This window comes from Canis aureus, chromosome 2, assembly GCF_053574225.1.
Source record: "Canis aureus isolate CA01 chromosome 2, VMU_Caureus_v.1.0, whole genome shotgun sequence".
Lineage (NCBI taxonomy): Eukaryota > Metazoa > Chordata > Mammalia > Carnivora > Canidae > Canis > Canis aureus.
In genome coordinates this window covers 5,988,375-6,014,009 of record NC_135612.1, presented here as the reverse complement: position 1 = coordinate 6,014,009, position 25,635 = coordinate 5,988,375, and the positions used below count along the sequence as shown (strand labels likewise).

The window sequence follows — 25,635 nt, the reverse complement described above, 5'->3', positions numbered from 1 at the left end:
GTATATAATAAATAAATGCAGAAATACATACATATGCATACAAACATGAAGTGTATTCTTAATCAAAGATAGTATAATACAAATGTGTATGATTACTTACAACAGCAGTTCTGTATCTTAAAGGTAATTAATAGTAGTGAAATAACATTATAGAAGAGTTTTAAACAGGTCAAGAAAAAATTCAAACAGTAAGAAAAGGATTTTTCATCTCATGGTTCATTGCAAATATCTATATATTAGTTGATGAACTAACCAATGGGCACAAAAGAAAGCACAATGAGGGGTAACACTAAGGGTTAAGTCATGAAGAGCAAGTCAGAGTTTGAGATCAAGAGAAGAGAAATGCCAAAAGGAGGAAAATATTTTATCAACCATGAAAAAGTCCAAATTCTGCTTTTGGTTTCGATCAGGGGTCTGCAACTTTTTCTCTAAGGGTTCAAATTGCAAATATGTTGAGCATCTATAGACTCGGTACCAACTATCCGACTCTGCTCTTATAACATTAGGATGGTTAACAAAGAGTAAGTAAACAAATGAGTAACTGTATTCCAATAAAACTTTATGCACGCTAAATTTGGATGTCATACAATTTTATATGGCATAAAAAATACTTTTCTTGTGATTTTTTTCAAACGCATAAAAATGTAAACAACTCTCAGCTTATAGGCTGTAAAAAACAGGCTGTGGGTCTGTCCAATTGGGCTCATAAAACATAATTTGCCAACTCCTGATTTTGATAAATAGACTATGTAATATTGAGAAAATATCTTAGATTAATCAAAAGAGGTATTCTATATAAAACAACTATGAAAGCACATTAAATACATATGTTATAAAAATGGTATTCAGTGAATAAAATAAAGACCTCTTTTATAGTGATATCTCAAAAATCATGCCTTAGATTTCTGTGTACTTGACTGAATGGCAGTCCTGTCTTCATGGAAATGGTTCTACACAAATACTTTTGAGAATTCCTATTGTGTATATCCAAAGTCCTTAAATATACCCATGCTCTGATTTTTTCTAGGGTTTTAGATAGAGTCGCTAAGTAGTAACACATAGAGTTCAGGAGGCACTGCTTTCAGGTCTATAGAATAAGTACTCTGTTTTCTGCTTGTTCACTTAGCTAATTTCTCCACTGAGCAATCCTATATTTCTATATTTAGTGTCAAAATGTGTATTGTTACTAACTTGCTCAAACATCATGAACTCTTTTAAATTCCCAGCACAGAATTAGCAAGGAAATAACATTTTTTTCAGTTCAGCTGCTTCAGAAATTGAGTATGCAGAAAAACATTTGGGATCCATAATGCAAAATTATGGAGGGTGATTTGGTAATATAAATTGAAAATCCTAAAATACTAATCTTTGGACCACCAGACCACCATCTAATTCCTAGAATTTATCTTAAAGTAACCATCCTGGATAGAACAATTATTTTATTCAGCTGTATATTCAGAATAACATTTTTTATAAATACTCAGGATTATAAACCACAAATTTTTTCTGCAATAATTATAATTAAAATACAGTACATATGCTAGAATATATTTATAGAATTTAGAATGATGGCATAACTGGTAAAGATGATAGAAATGTAAGAGGTAAATATCTTATACCCCAAAAGACAATATGCTTAAACTGTTCTATATGCCCAATATGCCAAAAATTCATAACTAGACTCTCTATAATATGTGAACTGGTTCAGGAAATGTATAAGAGAAAAACCCAAGCAATTCACTATAGCACATGAAGAAAACTTTGATTGTACAACAGGGAAAAAGGTACTGAAAAATAAAATTGGGTCAGATCCAAACTATTAAATAACATGAAAGGAGAAAAAAGGGACAATGGTTCAATATTAGAAAAGTTGATGATATAAATTAAATTTTGAATAATTTTCATTCGCATTTGCTTGACACCCTTCCTAAATTTAAAGAGCATTTTAATAAAATTCCACACCCACACAGAATAAACAAACAACAAAGAAACAAAAACAAGCAAACGTTCAATAAAAAATAGGGAGTGAATTTCCTTAATCTGGCAAAAGACACCTACCAAAAACTTAGCTCAAACATCATACTAAATGGTGCAACTTTCCAAACAAAACTAAAATTAGTTACGAGGCAGAGTGTCCATTATCAGTGCTACTCAACAGTGTTTTTGAGAGTTTAGCCAATGCATGAGAATGCCCATGAAATGAAATGATTTCTAGTAAACATATTTACTTTAAAAAAAGAAGAAAACATTTATTTGGGGATTCAAAGAGTCTCTTCCATAGAGGAGCAAAGTCTAATGAATATTGAATTATACTGTGAAGATGCAGTGTTAACACATAATTTGTGCAGTAACCTCAGTAATAATAGGAAAATAGATAAACCAAACATAACAGAAAGCCTGGAAGCTGAAACAGATATAAGGACTTGCCATATAAATATGTTAGCATCTCAAATCAGGGCATTCAGAATAACAATTCAGCAAGAAGTGAGAATTTCAAATGCAGGTAAGTTTATAAGGGAAAAAAAAGAATTCACATGCATTGCTAATGACGTATAAACCGATCCATTCGCCATGGATGACAAAAATTGACTGGAACAGAAGGAATAATAAAATCACAATTGAAATACATTTATGAAGTCTAAAAAGGCTCACTTCATTCCAGGAAGGCTTAAGAAAGACTCATTTTTAAAAATACAAGGCACCTGCCAATTAATATAATTTTGCCTGGGAAATTTTAGACTACCTGCCACACTCAATCCCTTTGTGAAAGTTTTTTATTTTTTCCCCCCAAAAGTTCACTATACTTTGTTTCACATGTTCCAAATACCTGTGTAAATATTATTTGAAAAAAAAAATAAGTGAACACCAACCCAGTCAGTAGGATAATGAGATGCTGACATTTTATTTAATATTTAATAACTATGTATTATATAATGACAATTGAATCAATCAGATCTATCCTGTTTGGATATTTACAGTGAAATGTCTGGCCAAGAACCCAGAATAATGGGGTGGGGGGGAATGACACAGAGTTGCTAAACTGGCATCATTAAGGAGAATAGAGTAAGGAGTGATGATGGTCTGAGAGGGCAACATGTAATGGGGTCATTTCAAATATGCTCTATTCTAAGTGACGTTATATCTCTATACATTTATGTATTTAACACATCTTAATTTCATTAATCTGTTGTTGTTTCCATCTCTTGGCTGCTGAGAAAAAGATTGCAATGAACAGGGCAGAGCGGATATCTCTTTGAGATACCAATTTAGTTTAACTTGGAAATACACCCAAAAAGGGATTGTGGGATCATATGGTAGTTGTCTTTTTAATTTTACTGAGAAAACTTCATACTGTTTTCCATAATGGCTGTACCAACTTACTTCCCACCAACGGCGTCCAAGAGTTCCCTGTTCCCTCGTCTTCATGGAAATTTGTAATCTCTTGTCGTTTTTATAACACACATCCTGACTGGCATAAAGTAATATTACAATTTTAATTTGCATTTACATGGTGATTAGTGATGTTGAGCACCTTTGTGTGTATGTGTTGCCATTTATGTGACATATTTGGAAATACGTCTATTCAGGCCCCTTGTTCACTTTTTAATTGGATGTTTACTACGATTGCCATTGAATTTTGAGTTCCTTACATATTTTATTTTTTAATAAATTTATTTTTTATTGGTGTTCAATTTGCCAACATATAGAATAACAACCAGGGCTCATCCCATCAAGTGCCCCCCTCAGTGCCCGTCACCCAGTCACCCCCACCCCCCGCCCACCTCCCTTTCTACCATCCCTAGTTCATTTCCCAGAGTTAGGTGTCTCTCATGTTCTGTCTCCCTTTCTGATATTTCTCACTCATTTTTTCTCCGTTCCCTTTTATTCCCTTTCACTATTTTTTATATTCCCCAAATGAATGAGACCATATAATGTTTGTCCTTCTCCGATTGACTTATTTCACTCCTTACATATTTTAGATATTAATCCTTTAACTGATTTGTGGTTTGTAAATATTTTCTATCATTCTGTAGGTTTCATTTTCACATTGTTGATGGTTTCCTTTGCTGGGCAGAAGCTTTTTAGTGTAGTGTAGTTTCATTTTGTTTTTGTGGGGTTTTTAAAATCTTTTTTATTTAAATTCAACTAATTAACATATAGTATATTATTAGTTTCAGAGGTAGAGTTCAGTGACTCATCAGTTGTATATAATACCCAGTGCTCACTACATCATGTGCCCTCCTTAACATCCATCTCCCACACTTCTCCCCTCCACCGACCCTCAGTTTGTTTCCTATGATTAATAGTCTCTTATGGTTTGTCTCCCTCTCTGATTTCATCTTGTTTTATTTCTCCCCCCTTCCCCTATGCTCTTCTGTTTTGCTTCTTAAATTCCACATATGGGTGAAATCATATGATAAATGACTTCCTCTGATTGACTAATTTCATTTAGCATAATACCCTCAAGTTCTATCCATGTCTTTGCAAATGGCAAGATTCCATTTTTTTTTTTTTCTGATGGCTGAGTGGTATTCCATTGTATATATACCACATCTTCTTTATCCATTCATCTGTCAATGGATATCTGGACCCTATCCATAGTTTGGCTACCGTGGACTTGCTGCTATAAGCATTGGGGTGCAGGTCCTCTTTTGGATCACTACATCTGTATCTTTGGGGTAAATACCCAGTATTGCAATTGCTGGGTTATAGGGTAGCTCTAATTTTTAACTTTCTAAGGAACATCCATATTGTTTTCCAGAGTGACTGTATCACCTTGCATTCCCATGAATAGTGTGCCCATTTCTTGACTGGACTATTTGTTCTTTGAATGTTGAGTTGGATAAGCTCTTTATAGATTTTAGATATTAGCCCTTTATCTGATAAGACATTACAACCCTATTCTGTAGGTTATTTTTTGTTTTTCCTTAATTTGATCTGTATGTCTACGTGAGCCTTTCTTTGTAATTTTTCTGTGTACATTTGCTGCAGTTTGTTGCTTGTTTGTTGTTTTTCTATTTAAAATATTTCCACAGTTTGGGAAAATCCCTTTATGATTTTTTCGAAAATATCTTATTCTCTCTTGTTATTTGAGTACTTAGTTGCACATAAATCAATTGTTACTGATCATATATTTCAAATACACATTTTTATATTCTTTACATTTTTTCTACTGATAATTCACTTTTATAATTTCTATTGCCTCTATATTCACTCACACAGATTCATTCATTCTTTATCCATTTACCAATTCTTTTTTCTTATCAAAACAATTATTTTTTATTTTATATTTTATATATTTCTTATTTTATATTTTATTTCTTTTGTTTTCATTGGTTTCATAGTTTCTACTTCCTTCCCTTTGATCCATCCTCTGCCAACAAATGATTATCAATATTTTGCTCTTTATGTATTAATATATTTATCAGTGTTAAAGTATCTTTCCGATAACTAAAATTGTTAGGTAATCTCTGATTCTTCTTAAGATTTATTTATTCATTTATTTTAGAGAGAGAGACAGCATATGTGTGCATGAGTTGGGGAGGGATAGAGGGAGAAAATCTCTACCACATTCCCCACTGAGTGGGGAGTCCAACATGAGGCTCAATCTCATGTCCCTGAAACCATGACCTAAGTCAAAACCAAGAGTCCCCTGCCAACCTATTAAAGCACCCAGATGCCCCTCTGAATCTTCTTTATTGAATCTCTCTTCTCTGGGCCAAGTGACTTAATTAAATTAATTATATCACTTTCCCGTCACATAATATTTTCATAAAACCGCATCACTTACTGTAAATAACTGGTAGTTTGTGTGGCGGACTCTATCACTTACTTAATTCAAAGCTGTACTTGGACTTTGTTGCAGTCTTAGTTTGATAAATTTCACCAGTGCTTTGACTTTTGAATGTGAAATCAGAACTTCCTCTTCAACAGGACTTGAGGTCTGAGCAATGGTTAAGATATTTTTACGAGTTTCCAACTGAGTGGCATATATTTTGATATCATTGAGAAGTTCTCTTTGGTCACCAGTACCACTTTGGTCTTTCCAAATATTGTGAAATTTCTCTCATCTCTGTTTTTGCCCCCAGCCTTTAATAACTGATGCCCAGCACTTGGTGAAAATTATCGAGAACTGTTAAGAGCATGAAAATTTTCTCTATTTGCAAGCTAACACAGTAGCCTGCCACAATTTCATGAATGCTGTCAAAGGACAGGAGATTCCTAGGTTACAACAGGAAGTAACATGAGTTTCATGTTCACATTGGATCCCTTTCCCCATTAAGTCCTACATAAACAAGGTGGAAGTAGACCCAATTAGATGCAACATACACAGTCAGTGTGCATCACAACTGAGTAACATTGAACTTAGGAAACCCAAATTTGTATAATGGCTGCAACCAAATCTGTAGAACCTTTGACCCAAAGGGAAATTTTATCTTTAGTGTTCTGGACATCAAAATATCAGCCCTGGGATCCCTGGGTGGCGCAGCGGTTTGGTGCCTGCCTTTGGCCCAGGGCGCGATCCTGGGGACCAGGGATCGAATCCCACGTCGGGCTCCCGGTGCATGGAGCCTGCTTCTCCCTCTGCCTATGTCTCTGCCTCTCTCTCTCTCTGTGACTTTCATAAAAAAATAAAATAAAAATAAAAATAAAAAAAAAATATCAGCCCTTTCCTTAGACACAAACAGCTATCTCTCCCTTCTGAAGCTATTTGCTATAAAACATTCTTTAAAAGATAATCTAGAACAAAAGGCTGTAATTTCTCTGATCATATGCTATGCAGAAATACTAATGACCCATGTACAGTTGCCTATAAACAAAAATCTGCATTGCCTGTTCTGGATTAGCTTTTCTGATATGTCCTCAAACCTCAGTTTCCAGGGATCACTGGGTGGCTCAGTGGTATAGCGCCTGCCTTTGGCCCAGGCCGAGACTCTGGAGTCCTGGGATCAAGTCCCGCGTCGGCCTCCCTGCATGGAGTCTGCTTTTCCTTCTTCCTGTGTCTCTGTCCCCCCCCCACCACCGTGTCTATCATGAATAAATAAATAAAATCTTAAACAAAACAAAACAAAACAAAACATTCAGTTTCCACTGCTTTGTAGATAGAGAAGATCCCTCACAAATCTCAGGGGTTATGTTTTCCTGCTCTCCTACTCTGTCCTTTATTTTGGCTTACCACCTGATATCTCCACTCACTCAGGAATGCTCCATAGAAAACAATGACAAATAGCTGCAGACTTGCTCTGTGATTGGGGTAATTTAGGATTCTTTTTTATCAACACAATCCAAACATTAATGATTTGGCAATCTTTTCCTTATGATTAGCTACTCTTATTTTCCTACTATATTATTTTTCTTTTAAACTTATATCTCTGTTTTGTTCTTTAGGATGTGATTATTGGATAGTTCACTGTAATGCCATAGTTGATTTTAGAGCCTGAATGAAAGTTGCTTAACAATCTAACCAAACTCATATGTTCTAGAGATCCATGTATAATGGACTCCACCTTGTCCCATTATTCTAATGGGCTGAAGAGTTGCAAGTCATCTCTATCCTGGAAAGTCACTCTCTGCATTTTAGCTCTTCAGGTTTTTGGTTTTATTTTGCCCTTCTGCTCTCTAGTAAGTTCACAATAGCTATGATTTTGTAGCATATCTCTCTTGCTTTCTGGGTTAGGTTGAGGACAATGGTCTCATAACTTTCCACATACTAATCAGAATTTAACAAATCTCCAACCTTCTTCTTCTGTTAAATAAATAGGTTAGTGTAATCATCATTATTTTCTAATCCTTCCTTCTGTTGTCCTATTAAAATAGGAAAAACAAAGGTCATGGTTGTTTATTTTTTTCTTGTAAGTCCGTGGTTTTTAGAGAGAATTCTATTCTTCTGTGGGGCTTCTACTTTTCCCACAGGACCAAGGAAGGGTATAAATGAGATCTTTCAAATTTTCCATGCAAATTATTTCCATTCCCAGCACTGCTTTAAGAATTATCTTGATTTCTGAAGTTATCTCTTTTTTTCAATAAAGAACATGTGTAAGTGTATTTTATGGTAATTATTATTTTCCTTAGTTTGGGAGTCCCTGATATTTTCTTTGGTCTAGTTTTATTTTATATGTTCATATTTTAATTTCATCAGATTTTATATGAAGGAGGTTTTCATAAACTGGCTTCACTTCTCTATTTGAATCCAGAAATTGCTAGTCTATTTTAAAAAACATAATTATCATGTAATCCACGTGATTATGTGTTTGTATATGTGCATATAAAAAGTTAACTAATGTATAGACTAAAAATTTAGTAATTTATTGTCATTATACTTGAGGAAAACATATCCCCTTTGGTCACATTTCTTTTTTTGTCTAAAGCTAGTTTGATACCATTTGCACAAGGAAGCATAATCTCCTAAAAAGCAAGCAACAGTTATATATAACAATAATATGAGACCATGTAGGCAACTAGCAATGCCTACTATATCACATATTATGTACCTGAAATAATAAGATAGGTGGATCCTAATTAAAAGTTAATCAGACAAAATAGTCCAAATGTTCAGATTCTCTATTGTGCAATATTAAAACTTAAGAAATCAGAGACAAAAATCAGGTTTCCTGCTAAGGCACAGTTACAAATTAACATCATGTTAAAAATCTGTGCCAAATCATAGAGCACAGGGCCTACAGTGAGAATAATTGAAAAAAAAATGGAAAGGAAACATAAAACAAGTTTCAGATTTATAACTGAGAGTAACTGTCTACAATGTCCAATCTTCATTTCCTGTCATTTAACCACTTGTGGAGTTCAAAGCTTTGGGGGAAAAAGAAATCAAAAAATTTTTAAAGTTGTATTTTTCAAGCATAAAACAACTTTTATGTTTAATTTCACAATAATCCTAAGAAGTTGTTCTTCACAAAGGATGCTTAAATTATATTCTTAATTATTCAGATGAAGGAACTGAAGCAGATTCTTAACATAGGAGTTTCAGCTAAAATATTTAGCTAATATCATGTGAAATATAAGAAACTCACCATTGGGTATTTTCAAAATAAGGCAAAGACCCAGTTAGGGATCGATTCTCATAAAGAAGTATAGTAAGAATTTGATTTAAAAATGTTTATTTATAGAGAACCGTGTTTTTAAAAAAAAGTTGCTGTGGGCTGTTGACTTCCACCCTTCCTTCTTTTCATCAATGTCAACCAGGGAACCCACATCTCACTTAATACATCATGGAAAGCTCTCTATTAGAGAACTCACCTTCAAATATGATGTGGATGCCCTGAAGTAGGCTAGAAAATTGGACTGCAGTCTGATTCCCAGATAGAAAACCTAATGGCTGACAGCGAGCTAGTAAATTACTTTCATGATAAAGTGGAAGCGAATAGCTGTTGACTTGGGAATTACCCAGGACTACACACTGGTCAAGGTCCAGGACAACTTAAACAGTGATCAGTATAGACTGAAGGCCCATGTATTTCTGTCCTCCATAGCTCCCAGAATTCCCACGTAATCTCATCAAATGGGAAAACATCTGTAAGATTGGACTTTCCTGCCTCTTTCACGAGTGCCAACTTCTGTTTTGTTTTAAGAAAATAAAGAAATGACAAAATTTAGCTTCAGTGAGTTAAAATGAATATTCCTTCTATAAAAATGAAAGTCAGCATTTAAAATCATGAAAGCATCCTCTCAACAAGTTTGGTTCTGTAGTTTTCAACAATCTGTTATTATGACATATACCATTTTTTTAAATGCATGTATAGTTTCTTAATGCCAATATAATTATATTTATGTGTTGAAAAGCTTCATAAAAGGACCAATAAGGGAAGCAAAAGCAACTCTAATTTATCTACAAACCTTATTTTAAAATGCTATATTCTTATGTAATACATACTTTTTAAAACTGAGCAGTGAATAGTGTTTGTATTAGTTGAAACAAATGTGATAAAATAACACTGTGAAGGAAATATCTATAGAAACATAAATAATCTGGAAGGATCATCTAATAACCAAATTTCCAAAGTAAGTTAAATGAATAAATTGATTCTAAATGATTAGGTATACATTTCCAAGGGAATAATTTCTCTAAATTATCCTTTTAGAAAAAATATAAATTATCGACCTACATAATCATTGTAAATTGTCAACTCATCAGTTAGGTCTTGGCAAATGGCAATAATTACAATGATAACCAAAATGGGAGACCAAATTTGTGGGGCCATGTTTTGTTTGAAGGACTGAAGGTAAATATGGCAATAAAGTGTCTTGTTTTCATCATATTTATCCATGAAATCATTTGGTATATCAAATATGTTATTGCCTGTCAGCACAGCACAGCATGAAGTGGATATTTGGCGACTTTTCAATTAACTCAGCCAATGCAGTAAACCAAACCAGATAATTCAGGTTAAAAAAAAACAAAAAAACAAAACACTTCTGAATTATCAGATCTGGCTGTCTGCATTAGGGACTAATTGAAAGCAGAAAGGACTGCTTGTCAAACACAGTCACTTAAAATTATTACAACTGATTAAACAGATCCCTCATTGCTAAATTACAAGACAAGTTAAATTTTAATAGCTATAAGAAGAACCTAAGGCAGGATCTCTATAATAAAATGGATTGGCTATTTAATGTCAGATACTAAGCACTCAATCTTATTATAATCAGCTGATTCAAGTGAGTAGTTCTAATATTTAAGCGAATAAAATAACCAGGCCATTATTGTGGGCAGTAAGAAGATAAAATCAGATAAAATTATACCTTTATAAACTTCAGTATTGAACTACTTTCACCATATTGAAATGCTTTGTGATTTTACTAGAAAGACTAGTATACAGTTACTGATTGTACTGTTCAACAGGTTATTGCATCTTAAAGTCATTATAATATAGAATTTCTTAGGATAATTTATTAAATTCATTCTGATTTTGTTAATTCAATTAACAATTGAATTAAAGTGAGAGGAAAAAACAAGATTCTTCACACCAAGCTCTTATTACTCAAATTAAGATGTTTCATTTTGATAATAAAAGATTATATAAATTTTAGAAAAATACTTAATAAACAATACAATTAATAAGATTTTAGAATACAAAATTGACTTTTTTATTTTGAAAAGAATGGGTTTGCTCTCTGAGGCAGTAACAGTGATGACCCTGAAGTATATTGTCAATATAAACCAGTGAGAATTCATCAAATAAAGTTCCTAAAATTAGTGCTTTTACATGAAAGTACATTTTGAAGTAATGCAATGGACCTTTTTTTTTTTTTGTAAATCTATGAGAGGAAAGTATATGTACAATTTTACTTCTATTTCTTTCTTTTTTTATAATTTCTTTATATATTTAAACGCATTGTTATATAGAAGCAATATGATATTCAACTTGACGTTGGATTACTATATATTCTTTGAAAATTAAATTATTCAATATAAAAGTAATCATTTTTACATTATACCATTAATAATAATGAAGGCAGCAACAATTTTTAGAATTTCAATTTTATCACTTTAATCTTAGAATAAATGAAGGCTTTACTTCTTCAAACTCTGGGATTTTTATAAACTGATTCTAAAATGTAAAGAAGTAATTTATCTATTTTAATTCTTTCAAATCTTAGTGGACCTTCTAGTCATATTTCACACTGTACATATTTTACATTCACAAAAGAAGTGTCAGCAACTGGTTTGGGGTCTTTGCTGTAGTATCAGGAGCATTTTTGGATATATTTTTCTGTCATTTCTTCTCATAACATTAACTCCCAGGATTGGTAGAAATTCACCAGATCCAAGATGAATAAAAAACCAACTGAAGATTTTGTATAGAACCAAGTACCTACACTTCACACTGTAAATACCATTTATTATGTAATGAGTGACCTGTATGAAAAAGGTGTAGCTACACTGAATAATGGGAGCTAGTACATCCCATTAGAGGCTGTATGACCAACTAGGGATGACAGCTCAAAGAATCCCAAGCTGATGGCTTCGCTGACATGAGCTAGTGCATACCTAGTCAGCCTCATTTTTGTGACATGTCCCAGTTCAGCTTGACGGGGACACCAGAAGCTGTGCCTGGAAGTCACAAGGTATCTATTACACTATTAATGTATATGCTTTTTTGTTCTCAGATCTGTGTGTATTTTTTTTAATTCTAAGTGAATTTAAACTGGATGAAGCCTATTATGTTTGATGTGTTTGACTATTTGAAATCAAGACCACTGCTTCTTACAGGGCAGAGAATTTAAAAAACTAACTCCTATAACTTAAAAGTAATACCATCCACAAAATATCAAGTTTGTATCCAACTACATAAAGAAAAAGTCCAAGATAACAAGAAACAATATGGACTTAAACATTCAATTAAATTAATAACCTGCTCTACTGTTCCGGAACTGTCCTTTTCAGATTATATTTAGTGTGTTTATAGAACCAAACTGATTACTTTTTTGGATATTATTTCACTTCTAAATTTCCTTTTGGGCTAGTGGGATTTGGGGGGAAATGTCTTTGCTAATTTCAAAAAACTGTTTAAATTAATTCACGTCAATTCAAATACCTCGAGAGATTTCCTATGTATAGATCTCATACCTGTTGCTGAAGATATATAGTTCATGTTGCTCAAGAGCTTAGTTTCAATGTAATGGCAATTTGTGAATGTGTGTGCATGTGTGACTTCAGCTACTATAGCTCATAGCCTGAAAAATTAAGTATGAAATCTCTAAGTCCATGAAAAAGTATAGAGTGAGGTGACTAAATACATTTTTATTGTCCAAACACTGATTGATTTAAAAGAAAATGATTTCTACTAATTTTGTTTAGTTTGCTTTAGAACACTCCATTCAGTTCATTTTTCCCTAGGTATATTATTACAGGTACCCTTTCCAAGAACAAATGAAGAACCAAGCTTACTTGAATATCAATATTCAGTTAATCCTAGGAAGGATGTATTAGGTTCAATATTAAATACTTAGTGTCTATATCATCAGGTTTTTATGGCTAAATCTAATATGCATATTTTGTGAAATTGATAGAACTTAACAATTGAGGTCTATATAGTTAAGAAAATACAGCAAAATATAGCTGCATGTATTTGGGTAGAATTCAAAGATGACAAGATAGAAATTAACAAAAACTTGACTTTATACTTAATAAACAGAAGAAAAGTTTTCAATAAATCTTTTTTAGCTACTAAAATTAAAAAAAAAAATGCTCCTTAACTTCACACCATTCTCTAAGAAACCGGTCCCAATAACCAAGTTTTATTTTATAAAGATGAAGCTCCATGCTCTATGTTTGCAACATAAATCATAGTATATATAAAGTCCTTAAAAATCTATAATCATGGTGCAGTGAATACAAGCTATGATCCAAAGAAGTCAGTTACCTGGAAATTAGTATCATCCTATGGTTAGAATACAAGGAAAACACACAAAAAAAAAAAAAAAAAAAAAAAAAAACAAGGAAAACACAAGAAAATACAATTCATTATTAAGTTATAAATTTGACCTTTATATGTCCCTTTGGGTTATTCATAGAATATATTAGTTGTATGTAGTTATTTGAAGTTTTATAGAAAACAGAATAATGCAAGATATGTGAAATTAATAATCTAACATTGCTTTTTTGGCTGTCTTTCATGCAACATCCTTGGGATTTAATTTACTTATCAGATGGTACCAAATCAGAGTTCGAACAATATTTTTCCAGAAGAAGTGAATTATATTATGCAGCTATAATTCTGACAGTAGAAAAAGAATTATTTCTAAATAATTAATAGCATTTTCCCCCTTTCTTTATCTGAAAGATTGCTCAAGTCATGTTCCCCGAAGGTTTCTCTGTTCCATGGAGACAAAGTTGACAGGTGATGGCTAGATATTTTTAATTAGGAGAAACCCCAAAGTAAAGAGCTTTCCAGAAAGAGTAGCAGCTAGCCCCAGTAAACAATATTTGACACCTGCTTTGTTAAATTACAATGAACACCTGCCATTTGCCACTCAGAATGCTTACTGCTCACTAATTTCAAGTAAAAACTAAAAAGTTAGAGACTTCAAATCGGTAGGAGGTTTAAAGTTAAATAATAATCTTAACTTTTGTCTTCATCAGATTTTATTCCACAAGTAGCATATGAATCTATTCGCTTTCCAAAAAATTAAAATTTTCCATTAAGCCTAAGATCCCATTTGATCACCAAGTTTGATCTTAATTTGAATATTAACTTAAAATTGAGAGGCCTGTAACTTGCCATTTGGCTAAAATGATGTTTCCTATAGGGAAAATCATGAATAATTTACCCTGTATCTCCCTAGACTTTGTTTTTAATGGTAATTCATCCCTTCTCTCAATAAATATTTATGCAGTTGACAGACAATAAGCTAATTAAGAAAAGTACATAATACGTTAGAAAATAAGTATCATAAATTTCTGAGAAAAACTAATTGACAGTTCCTTTGTTGAGACAGATTACACTTTAAACAGAGTGGACAGGGTAGACTTTATAGGAAAGTTTTATTAGAAGAAACAATGAGACCAAAGTGAGGAAGCCTGCCATGGACATGTGGAAAGAGAACATGCCAGGTAGAGGCAAGAGGAAATAGAAAGGCCTTATAATGGTAGAAATCCTGGCATGTTTGAAGGCAAGCAAGATAACAAGTATGGCTGCATTAGGGTTGGGGAGTAGGAAAGGAATTGGTAGGCCTGGTTACAAAATCTGCATGGCCCAATGCCAAATGAAAATGTCGAGTTCCTTATTTAAACAACTGAAAAAAAGTACTGGAGAGGACACTGTATTTAAAACTTTTTCCTTTCTTCCCATGGTCTTTCTTGACTTGTCACATTATTTCCTATTTACTTTTTAATATTGACCTAGGTAGGGGGATCCCTGGGTGGTTCAGTGGCTTAGTGCCTGCCTTTGGCCCAGGGCATGATCCTAGAGTCTCTGGATTGAGTCCTGCATGGGGCTCCCTGCATGGAGCCTGCTTCTCCCTCTACCTCTCTCTCTCTCTCTCTCTCTCTCACTTTCTCTCTCTGTGTCTCTCAAGAATAAATAAATAACAAATCTTAAAAAAATATATATTGACCTAGGTAAAGAAAAATTAAACTTTTATAGACTATATTATATAACAGCAGTTTTAAATACAAATGTAAGGACACTGAATGCATATGTGGAATCACTGAAGTTACACAATATGCATTTTATTATCTCATACATGTATGAGATGTATATCTTGATGTAGGTCATGTGTATTTTGATGTAGATACACCAGAACAGCATAACAAACTCAACTATTTTTCATTTCCTGATATACAAAAGTTCTCCCAACCCTCTCTACCTTCAGCTTAATGACAAGTAAAGATGGACGGAAAAGGAAAGAAACGATAGGTTGACATGTCATAACCATTCCTTCTTCCTTCATCTCTAGTGTAAAAGGTTAGCTAATATAGGAGTATTTCATGTCAATAGGAACATGAGGATGAAGGAATGAGAGGGTTCCTTAGTCATGTGTGTTTCTTAGAACATAACACCATTGCCTTTTTCCCTTTCAAAGGAAGTTCTTGTTCAAATGGAAGAGCTGCCTCTTAGGACTGTCAGCACGATTCTGCTTGCACAGTCACAGACACAACACAGCTACCTTCTTCTCCCTTTGGATCTTGTGAAGATCCAGGCACCATGCAAGGGCTGGAATTCTGTGTTCATGGATCACTGCAAAGGTTATATGAGGATACCAGAGGGGGGAACGGCTGCAAGGAACAGTAGACATATTGTGTGAATCTCCTCACTTGCTTCATAAGCCATTGGACTTCACTTATAAATCACGTGTTGAGGGATAAAGTCATTAAGAAGGCAGCAGAGTGTTATATCAAACACAGGCTGTGAGTGGCTACATGGGTCAGATGCCCATGAAGCTGCCCTGGCAGGAGGAATGAAAACCGAAAGTTAATGAAGGGGCCAGTTGAGTTTGGCCTTGTAAGTCATTATAAGATTTTGAATTTATCCAAACTGAGACTGAAATCCACTCTAGGGTCTAATGGGCAGAGTGGTCATGCTGACGGGTTACATCAAAATTTAGGACAGTTCTCTCCATTTGCTGAAACTTTAGCAATTTAGCCCTCTGCAAAATGCCCCAATTATTTTGAGGGTCAACAGGGTATACTTCCTACATTTTGTGCTTCTAGAAATTTGTAGAGCTCCACCAGGCCATTGTGACACTTCTAATTCTTTTTCTAGTCATGGTGATTCATAAGTACCACTTCAGGAATCTCAAGCTATGTAATAATCTTTAAGAGAGGGTTCCCAATAATACAGTATTATGCCCCAGTGTACTTCAGAGTTTAATAAAATCACTTTTGCATTAAAAGAACTGCACATGAAATCCATGGAACTAAACCCACATTTAGGAAGAAAAAAGAAGGACTAGGTTCAAATAATTAGTTTTGTAGTATACCAAAATCCTATTCCTTTATTAAGGTCATCCTACATGATATGCTCCCTCTGAGGTTCTTGATACATGCTTGGATATGGATTTTTGTCATTTTCTGCTGGGACGATCATTTCTATTAACATCAGCTCAATTAATTCCTTTTTTTCTCAGTCAGACTTTAGCAAAGAGAAGTTGCCCAGTCTGGTCTTTAACTCTAGGTTTCTGATGCTTTAGAAAAATATTGATTTAAGACTTAAAGTCATTGAATTTGACTGAATTCCAAAAACTTACTTCTCTCCATCATTGTAAATAGCTTTCAGAGCAGAAATGTCCTAAAACTAGATCCTGTCAATCTAGTCAAGAAGACTTCTAGAAACTACCTGAAGTGGTAGGGTTGTGGCAACTTAATCTCTAAAACTGTTGTTTCTTCAAGTTTTATTGTTTTTCAAGTTTTATATATTAATATCTTGAAGCCATCACATCATAGTACCAATGAGTTCCTGACAGAGAATTTTCCCACATAGCCAACACTGAAAACGTGTCCGCTGGTCATAACAATGGCCCGAGTATCAGACAAAACAAAACAAAAAAGAAGTCATATGGGTTTAAATTTTGGATTCTAGGAACTGGCTTGTTTATGCCTAATTATCTGAGTAATCATTACTAAAGAGCCTTAGATTTTGACAGGAGACCAGGAACTCTTATAGTTGTTGGGCTAGTCTTCTAACCCTCTTTCTGATAACACCTTTTTTTGCTAAATTTCCTAAATGTCCTTGATTTCTGTTTCCCTTGAAAACAAGAAGTACTTCATTCTAGAACCTTAAATGACTGTTATCACCTATAGATTGTAAAGTATAAAGCATCCTTCCAAGGTTTTCAGGGACTCCATGAGTAGACCTGAATTCTGCCTTCCAGATTTATCTCCCATATGGTTTATCACAAATATACAGATGGTCAGCCATTTCCAAGTCTTCTACTTATGTTCACACTGTTTCCCATTGATTCTGTTGATTGAAAGTATAATTTCCCAAAGGCCCACCTCAAATTAAAATTGTTGATAAAGCCTTTCTCAAATTCCCCATTTTTCAATTATTTAATGAACATCTTTAGAACATTAATATGTGGAACTCATTGTTCCAAACACTTAATCCTCCTGCTAATATGTCACAGATATTGTCACGTCCTCATTTTATAGATAAAGAGACTCCGGCACAAAAAGGTTGAGTTACTTGCTTAGAAGTAATGCAACTTTCCTGCTTCAATTCCAAGTTCTTAATAAATGTCCTGTTATTCCTCAAAATAAAACTTTCCTAACTTCTACTTCTTTATTAGTTTGCTCCTTCAGAGTACTTATTTAATTTTCCTTGAATTATAGGAAATAATAAAACTCCTATTCCAATGGTATTTTAAGCACATGAAATCAGAAACTGCATGCCATACTTAGCAGTATTTCCTACAGCATTTAATTCAGTTTTACTGAATCAAAATTAATAAGCAAATCAAGGTAACTTTCAAGTTTTATACATTCATTATTTTCTATAGTTTCATAGTAGAAGTTCTTGCAATATAATGGCGTTCATGGTTGGTTTTGTTTTACGCTGTTTACTTTGCATGTTGCAGGTTTGTTCAGGAAAGTGTTACTGTACAATATTATACGTGCTTTTATTTATTATATAATACTATTATTATTATTGTTTATGTACAGGGAAACATGTTACGGAAGTTAAGTAATTTGCCTATTTCACATGCAGATGTATATATATTTTATAATATGTAATTGCATAACATTAATGTCAATGATAATGGATAAAACATTTTTTAAAAGACATTAATGTAATATTATATACACTACTAACAGAGAGGTAGAACTACCAATAAAAACTATACTATGCCCTGCTATATGAGAAAATGAACTGCTGGAGATAAAGATTTTCTTTTTAACAAATAGTCAGTGAAAATTTAAAATAAAAAATTTACTATTATTAGTGGACAATTAACATATGACTTTACATCTGTGTAGGTTTCCATACTCTAGAAAACACACTCTGGTGATACTAAGCTCACCTTTGAGACCTCTCTTCTGACAGCCAGAAAAAGACTTTGAGTTACTAACAGTGCCAACTCTATAAAAAAAAATGAAGAATCTTGACTTCCAGTCCCAAGATCTCTCCAAGTAATTCTCCATCCACAAAAATAATTTACACAAATTTCCAGGGAAATAATTCATTTCCCTTTTATTCTGAAGAAAGCAACATTCCTGCTGGGTGGCTGACAGCAGGTGTTAATTCTGCAAGTACTAATTTAACATAGCAGGTGTCAAATACACTGGGTATTAACTGCATGGTTGCTACAAAGTGATGACAATCACTAAATGAGCTCCGATTAGGTGGCCACTGGCACTTGCAGGCCTTCTGCTCGATTTTATTACTCACCTGAGTTTCATCCGTAGGTACATCACATGGAAGCCTGTCACTCAGGAGTTTATAAAGTAATGATCATCTACTTCAGGGATATGGACATTTTCTCTATCTCCATCATTTCCTCTTTTCAGTCACATATGATGTGACATATCAGGGTAATTATAATCATTTTAATTTTTTTAAATGATGAATAATACTGTAGGAAAATTGCCAGCAGCTGCTTCAAAATTAACTTCTTTCCCAAAATATTGCCAACCACCTGCTCCCATCCCAGTCCTCTCCCCACTACTTATAAGTAATCTGGAAAAATATGCACACAAACACTTAAAACCTGCCATAATTTATGAGAAATATAATTTCTTGGAAGAACCATTTAAATTTATGCCTTGTCATTTAATCGATATTTTTGGTGTTGGTAAAATATTCTTTCTAACCTAGTGTCTGATTTTCAACATATAAATTCTAGATGTTTTCCACAACTGATGACATTTTTATACAATGCTCATGCTAATAATATCTCACAACATTTTGTTTAAATACTTAGCTGTGTTTTCACTAGTTGTTAACTTTCATGCTTCCATGTTCAAGTTTTGGTTATTCTTTTCCAATAATGTATTTGTTGTTAATAAGTCCACTTTGCATTCTTTCTTAAAGCACAAGTCTCTCATTTTTGCACTCCATCCTCACCCAGCAACTTACTTACTTTTACTTGTTTTGTCCTTTTCTTTAGGAATGGCTAAAAACAGAGGAGACAGAGACCACAGCTGTTTGTAGATGGGACACGCATGTCCGAGATATTACTGATTTTCTGGAGGAAGTCGCCAAATGACTGAGAGATATTTTCAAATTACTTTCTTTTAATACAAAGAAATTTTATTGTTCAGGTTCACTTAACCTACCCTTAAATCTCCTCAACCTTTAGGTATTCGGCTGCAGCTGATAGATATAACAATATATGGTGTAAATTAATTGAGTTTTCATCTAAATCACCAGGCTCAAATTCTTTGAAACATCTACTCGCAGATAAAATCTATGCAAAGTCTGTCAGCTGTCAGCTTTTTACTATTCTTGTATAGTTGGTTAACAACCGTGTTCCGAAGCTGAGTGAAAGCTGAATTTGTCAGGCTTTTGTGAAACAAAGAACTCAAATTCAGAAGCCTTACCATGAGAATAAAGCCACCTACAGGGATGTTTAATACGAGTTTGATCTCAAAGAAATGAGATGGGGTGCTGAGAGAGGTGCCAAAGACAGGTAAGGGCAAAAGTCAGTGATAAGAATACCAACGTCCAGGGGAGCAAATCCCAACGTTACCTTTTATTTTTCTCTAATCAACCAATATGCAGTTTATGACTCAGTGCATGACAGCCCATTTGTGATGCTCTTTAGAGAGGTCTTACTTCATGAGAGGAAAGTAAGCTTGATGTCTTTGAAATGGAGATCTAAAAATGTAATGAGAATGTACTCTTCAGATCATAAATGTATTTTATGTAAGATCCTCTTTCATCACGGAGAGCTTATTGTGTAGACAAAAAAGAGTGCTATGGAGCCCTTATTTTAAAGGACTTCTAAACATAGCTACCCTGCCCCCTCCCCAAACTGTGAAATGAGATGAATTAGCTAGCCAAGGCTCCTTTAGCAGTGGTTATCACATTTATGGAATCATGCCATTATAACAGGCTTTCTAAATCATAACGGGAAGCTGAGCCTTGATTGCAGGGTTGGCAAATGTGGGCCAAGAAAAGTCTCTAGATACACTGATTTAGAAATTGTTAGCAACTGTGATATATATAGATATAGATATAGATATATAGATATAGATATGTAAATCAGGGTATATTAAATATAATACTTAATGTAAAAATATATAATTTATATATATATTTATTTGTATATGTGTATATATAAATAACATAATAAAAACTGTTTAGCCCATGAGGTTTGCATTCATTTATCCTGAAACTAGGATGATGCCATAATGCTAAAGGTCAACTAAGTCAGACCTTAACCACTAATTATGATTTCATCAACAACATCTAGCTGTTATCCATGATAAGAAGTAAAAGAATCTACCTCTATAGAGGTTTCATGTAAATACTGTGGTGCCCAGCAAACTATACTTTCTGATATTAAATGAGATATTTGACAAATAATAGTCTTATGAAAAAACACGTCCTCTTAATGTATAAAAAACGGAATCTTAAATGTGGAAATGACCAAAATTCCATCTTTTGCATAGAGGATCTGAAGATGGCTACTTCATGAGAAACCACATAATTACTTCCACCTACTTTAAAACATTTGTTTTAGTTTCTCTTATTTCCCAAAGCATGCTTTTATTATTTTTGTCCTGTTGCTGATTTTACTATTTCACACTAAGTCAAATCTTACTCAAAAGCCAACCAAATCTTGGATAAAATTCAAGATTACAGTCAAGGCAAATATTCCTGTATAAACATAGAAGTCAGACTCATAGAAACACAGAAAGACACACGAAGACACACTACTGCACACACTTCCCTTGTCAATATACATACAGATTTAGGCATAGACAGTGATTTCTCTTACTAGAACATGGAAAATCAATAGCGTAACAAAGAGACCTTTGAAAACATCTGACCCCATAATTTACCTGGTTCATTTCTGCAATTCCAGAAAAGTAAGCAATTATAAAATCCAAAACAGGTTGTTACTTTGTCTTTTCCAGAAGATCTTCTTAAGTTCCTTAAACCCTTTTCTTTTCTTATTTCATCATTCATAGACAGTAAATTTGTGTTTGGTTACACATAATTTGGAACAAATTCTAAAATTACATAGATTATGGGTATGCGTGATGTCCTGATACGGACATCATGATATGGGTTTGCAAGTATTATAAGGGTTTGCAATTTTTATAAGCAATGATATATCCCTTACCTATCCGTGGAAGGGATGTAAGTTAGCTTTGGCATACAGAATAAAAAGACGGAAAGGGAAAACATTTTTAAAAGATGATACTTATTTTTAAGAGTTAATTGCTACAGTTCTCCACTACTGAAGGTTATCTCTTTCCTTAACCTCACTAAAGTCATTATCACGTTATTCTTATGCCACTACTGTTTACACAGAAGTGTAACACTTCTCTGCAAGCTTTGTGAAAATAGGATCATTGTCCAATCAATTTCTGTATCCTTCACAGATGTCCATGCCTACTCTCTACCCTCTATATTACAGACTTTCCATAATTATTCAATATAGTTTTAAGCTCTACAGAAGACAGGCAGGTAAGAAAACAAAAGCTCTACAGATGACAGGCAGGCAGGTAAGAAAATTACAAGATGGGCTTAGGTTGTTCTCATTAAAAACAACAAAAATAATAGCATGAAAGTTAATGTGTAAAACAAATACTTTCCTCACACTGAGTTCTAGAAGAACTGTACCAAATGGGTACTCACATAAGGGGGAATGGGACTTAATGAATGATATACTTAATTATAATTTCCCAAGACAAAATACACTTCTCAGGTAGATACTTCTTACAAAAAAAAATATAAAAGTCAAGAACAACTAAAAACTCAGGGATACCATTTTGGCGAGTTAACACTTGACAAGGACAGAATGATGAGAATGTAGAAAGCCTGCCTGTTTTAAATGTCAGTCTTGGAAAACTTGTGACAAGTGTTCAAAGCCAATGTATAGATCAATTCTCTGCAGGATTCATACTGAATGTAAATTGGTTCACAATATTCTATTTCGTTGCTATATAAACAGGTTCCAGATATTGGATTCGTTAATTTTTCTTGCATTTAGATTTTCAATGAACATCTGCCAACCACAGCAGGCTGAGAAATATGAGCTCATGATGAAAATAAATTGCAAATTCCAAGAGCTATGAGGAGCTCCAGAAGCATGTACTCTTAGACATGAGAGTAAAGGATTTCAATGAGCAAATAATACATAAATTTAAGCAGCTAATGTGCATAAGATGAGAACCCCAACCATCTACCAACACTCTTTTCTTGAAGGGAGTAAATTTAGTATTTTGGAGTCAAAGGCTCTTTAGAGGACTTAATAAAATTATGTGCCACTAACTTAGGAAAACACACAAACACACAAAATATTTCATACCTTTGGATACCTTACGCTTTTCTTGGCTTCCTCCACTCTAGCCATCATAGCCTCTTTGTTGTTTTCTCAACTAGAACCACTCGGGGACTTTGCAGTGACAATGCCATCGCCAGTAATGATCCTCCTGGAGTTATCTTTTCTGGCTTGCTTTCGCTTCTTTCAAGTCCCTGCTCAAATGCCCCTTCTCATCTGGATGACCTCAAAAGATCTATGTAAAACTTTATTATCTTCACCATCCCCTACTCTCCAGACACCCCCTTATTTTGTTCTATAATTGTAGCACTGTGTACATGTTATACATTGTAATTGTTATTTTTACTCTTTATTTTATATTTCCTAATTGAAAATCAGATCCACAAGGTTAGGAATTTTTATATAGTTTTCTGTTCAGTCTTATATCCATGATACTTAGTAGATAACCCTAAATATGTATGGAATGAATGAATACTATTCAAGCAGGTAGTAAAGTATGGTGCTAAAGAATAACTTTTTTTTTTAAACAAATGGATATGGATGAGTCTTGGTATTTGTAGCCCTTTAGTGAGTCTACGGACAAGCAGCTTTAGATCTTTTAGCTTCTGTTTGTGTTAACTTACAGAAGGATGTTAAGAAAGCCTACAGTTATTTAGGGTTCAGAAACAGAATGCTGTCTCTTTCCACATATCCCCTCCTCTTTCTTCCAACTTGTGTAGAGAACTGATCTTCCTCAGACAAATCATGAATTTTTCTGCAGTATAATGTGACAAGCACAAAAAGGCAGAGTCATTAACACTTGAAGAGAAAGAAAATTACTTAGATAAAGAGATTAAGCCAATCTAAATTACTAAATTCTGAGGACAAAAAAGGATGAAAGTAAATAGAATAAGTAGAGAGTAGTTCCGGGGGAGAGAAATTAAGATGTTATCGGTGAGTAAAAAGTTTCAGAGAAGTTCAAATTGTGAAAATTAAGGTACTGAGAAATGTTGCCAGAGGTTATGAACTGCATTTTTTTTTTTTTTTTTTTTTTTTTAGCGTCTTCGGAGTAAGGATTGGAATGACTCTCTTTTTCCTTGTAGCTGATGAAACTGAGTGGTTTGAATGGTTTCCAGGTAACTACAGACAGATGCTGACTCCAGAATGAATGTGAGTTACACATATAAAAAGCCTAGTACATTGCATGGTCTACTATTACTATTCAATAAATTCTGGGTATTAATAGGGTAAAAAATACTCATCATATTCCATTGCAATGAGAGCACTGATTTATTCATTTAACATTTATTAAATGCCTATTAGCTTCTGGAAACTATGCTTGCCATTAAGGATATATTACAGAAAAAGACAGCCCGGGCTCCTGGATTTATAGATTTTACTTTTGATGGATTTAACTGAAGATTAATTAATATCAGGGCAGACATAAGGATAGGCTTCTGCCAAATTTTATGAGTGTACTGTAGGTATAGGCATGTTTTTCCCCTGGGAGTTAGACCCTAAATCTTTAAACAGATTCTCAGAGTAATTTGTTACCTTATTGCCTAAAAAATTCCTTCCCTGAGTGAGAGAGGTTGGAGTCAAAAATAAATTACAGCTAACTGAGGGATACTTTCATCACTGAGTGTGAAATACTTATTTTAGGTTATTAAAAGAGCAAAACCAACCAAACGCACAAAAGCAAACTATTAAATTTTCATCAAGTAGGAGTTGATATTTAAATTCGTCTTCTATTCATCAGGGATCTTGCCCCTTATAGACCAAGACTGGGGAGAGGAGGAGATCCAGAACCAGAACCAGAAGGCAGAACAAGGGAAAATTCACTGAAAGGAGCGGGGAGGGGTAGGGACTTAACAAGAAGTGTTACTCTGGTGTATCACCAAGAGCACTGGAGCTCCTAATTCAAAACGCAGTACTATAGAGATTCAGGAGAAACTTGTTCAAGACTGAGCTTCCCTGAATAATTGTAGTGTTAATTCAGGTTATTAAATCTGCACTTGCAGTCCTCAAGCAAGGGATTCTCTGGTTAGACAAGAAATTCTTTTACCCCCATTTTACTCCAGATGATATGTAAAGGTGCAATCAGTCTCTGCACACTGCCCAACAGAGGGTACGTTTGAATGAAGCAGCCCTTTTTTAACACTGGTGCAGTAGAAACTCCCCGAAGTTGATATTGCAACTTACTTCCCAAGAGACATTTATGGAAAAAAGAGACATATTGAGCAAGAAGACCTACCTACTTGCTTGTGTCCTGCAAGAAGATAATCAGAATATAATCTGTAATTATACATTAATAAGTAAATTAAAAAAAAAAAGTCTCCTGAACCTTGTCCCCATCATATGGCCACTTAAAATTCCCTCTTAAATTCTCAAGGGCTCAGCAAGATAGGTAGAAAAGTTATTTGGTGTACACAAGATAACACAAGAAATACTTTAATAAATTCCTGAAAAAAAATCATTAGGTAAAAGTCCTTTTGATCAGCATCCCCTAGCCTGATTCACTTCCTTACTCCTCAGAGGAAAGTATTTTTCTGAACTTGCTCTGTAATTTTTCTGTCCTTTTTGTTATATACATTTGGTTCATTTAGTACCCAAATCAGAAATATTGTATTTTATGAGAGAATTTCATTATTATTGTTCTTGTAAAAATACTGTTCTGAGACCATCTATTTATTTAAAGTAACATCTTGGGGATTTTTTTACAGACCTACTTCTTTATCTGAG

The 25,635-nt window shown here is 33.8% G+C and overlaps 1 long non-coding RNA gene across 13 annotated transcripts in view; it reads left to right on the top strand.

Moving 5' to 3' along the window:
• Positions 1-25,635, top strand: part of LOC144292330 (uncharacterized) — a 148,975-nt gene that overhangs the window by 29,899 nt on the left and 93,441 nt on the right. For 12 of the 13 annotated variants that reach the window (XR_013359778.1, XR_013359794.1, XR_013359777.1 and 9 more), the window contains exons 2-3: positions 19,567-20,088; positions 23,953-24,063. This is a non-coding gene — a long non-coding RNA (uncharacterized LOC144292330). Of the gene's footprint in view, positions 1-18,865; positions 18,992-19,566; positions 20,089-23,952; positions 24,064-25,635 lie in introns of all 13 variants that reach the window. The other variant, XR_013359781.1, reaches the window with a different exon arrangement.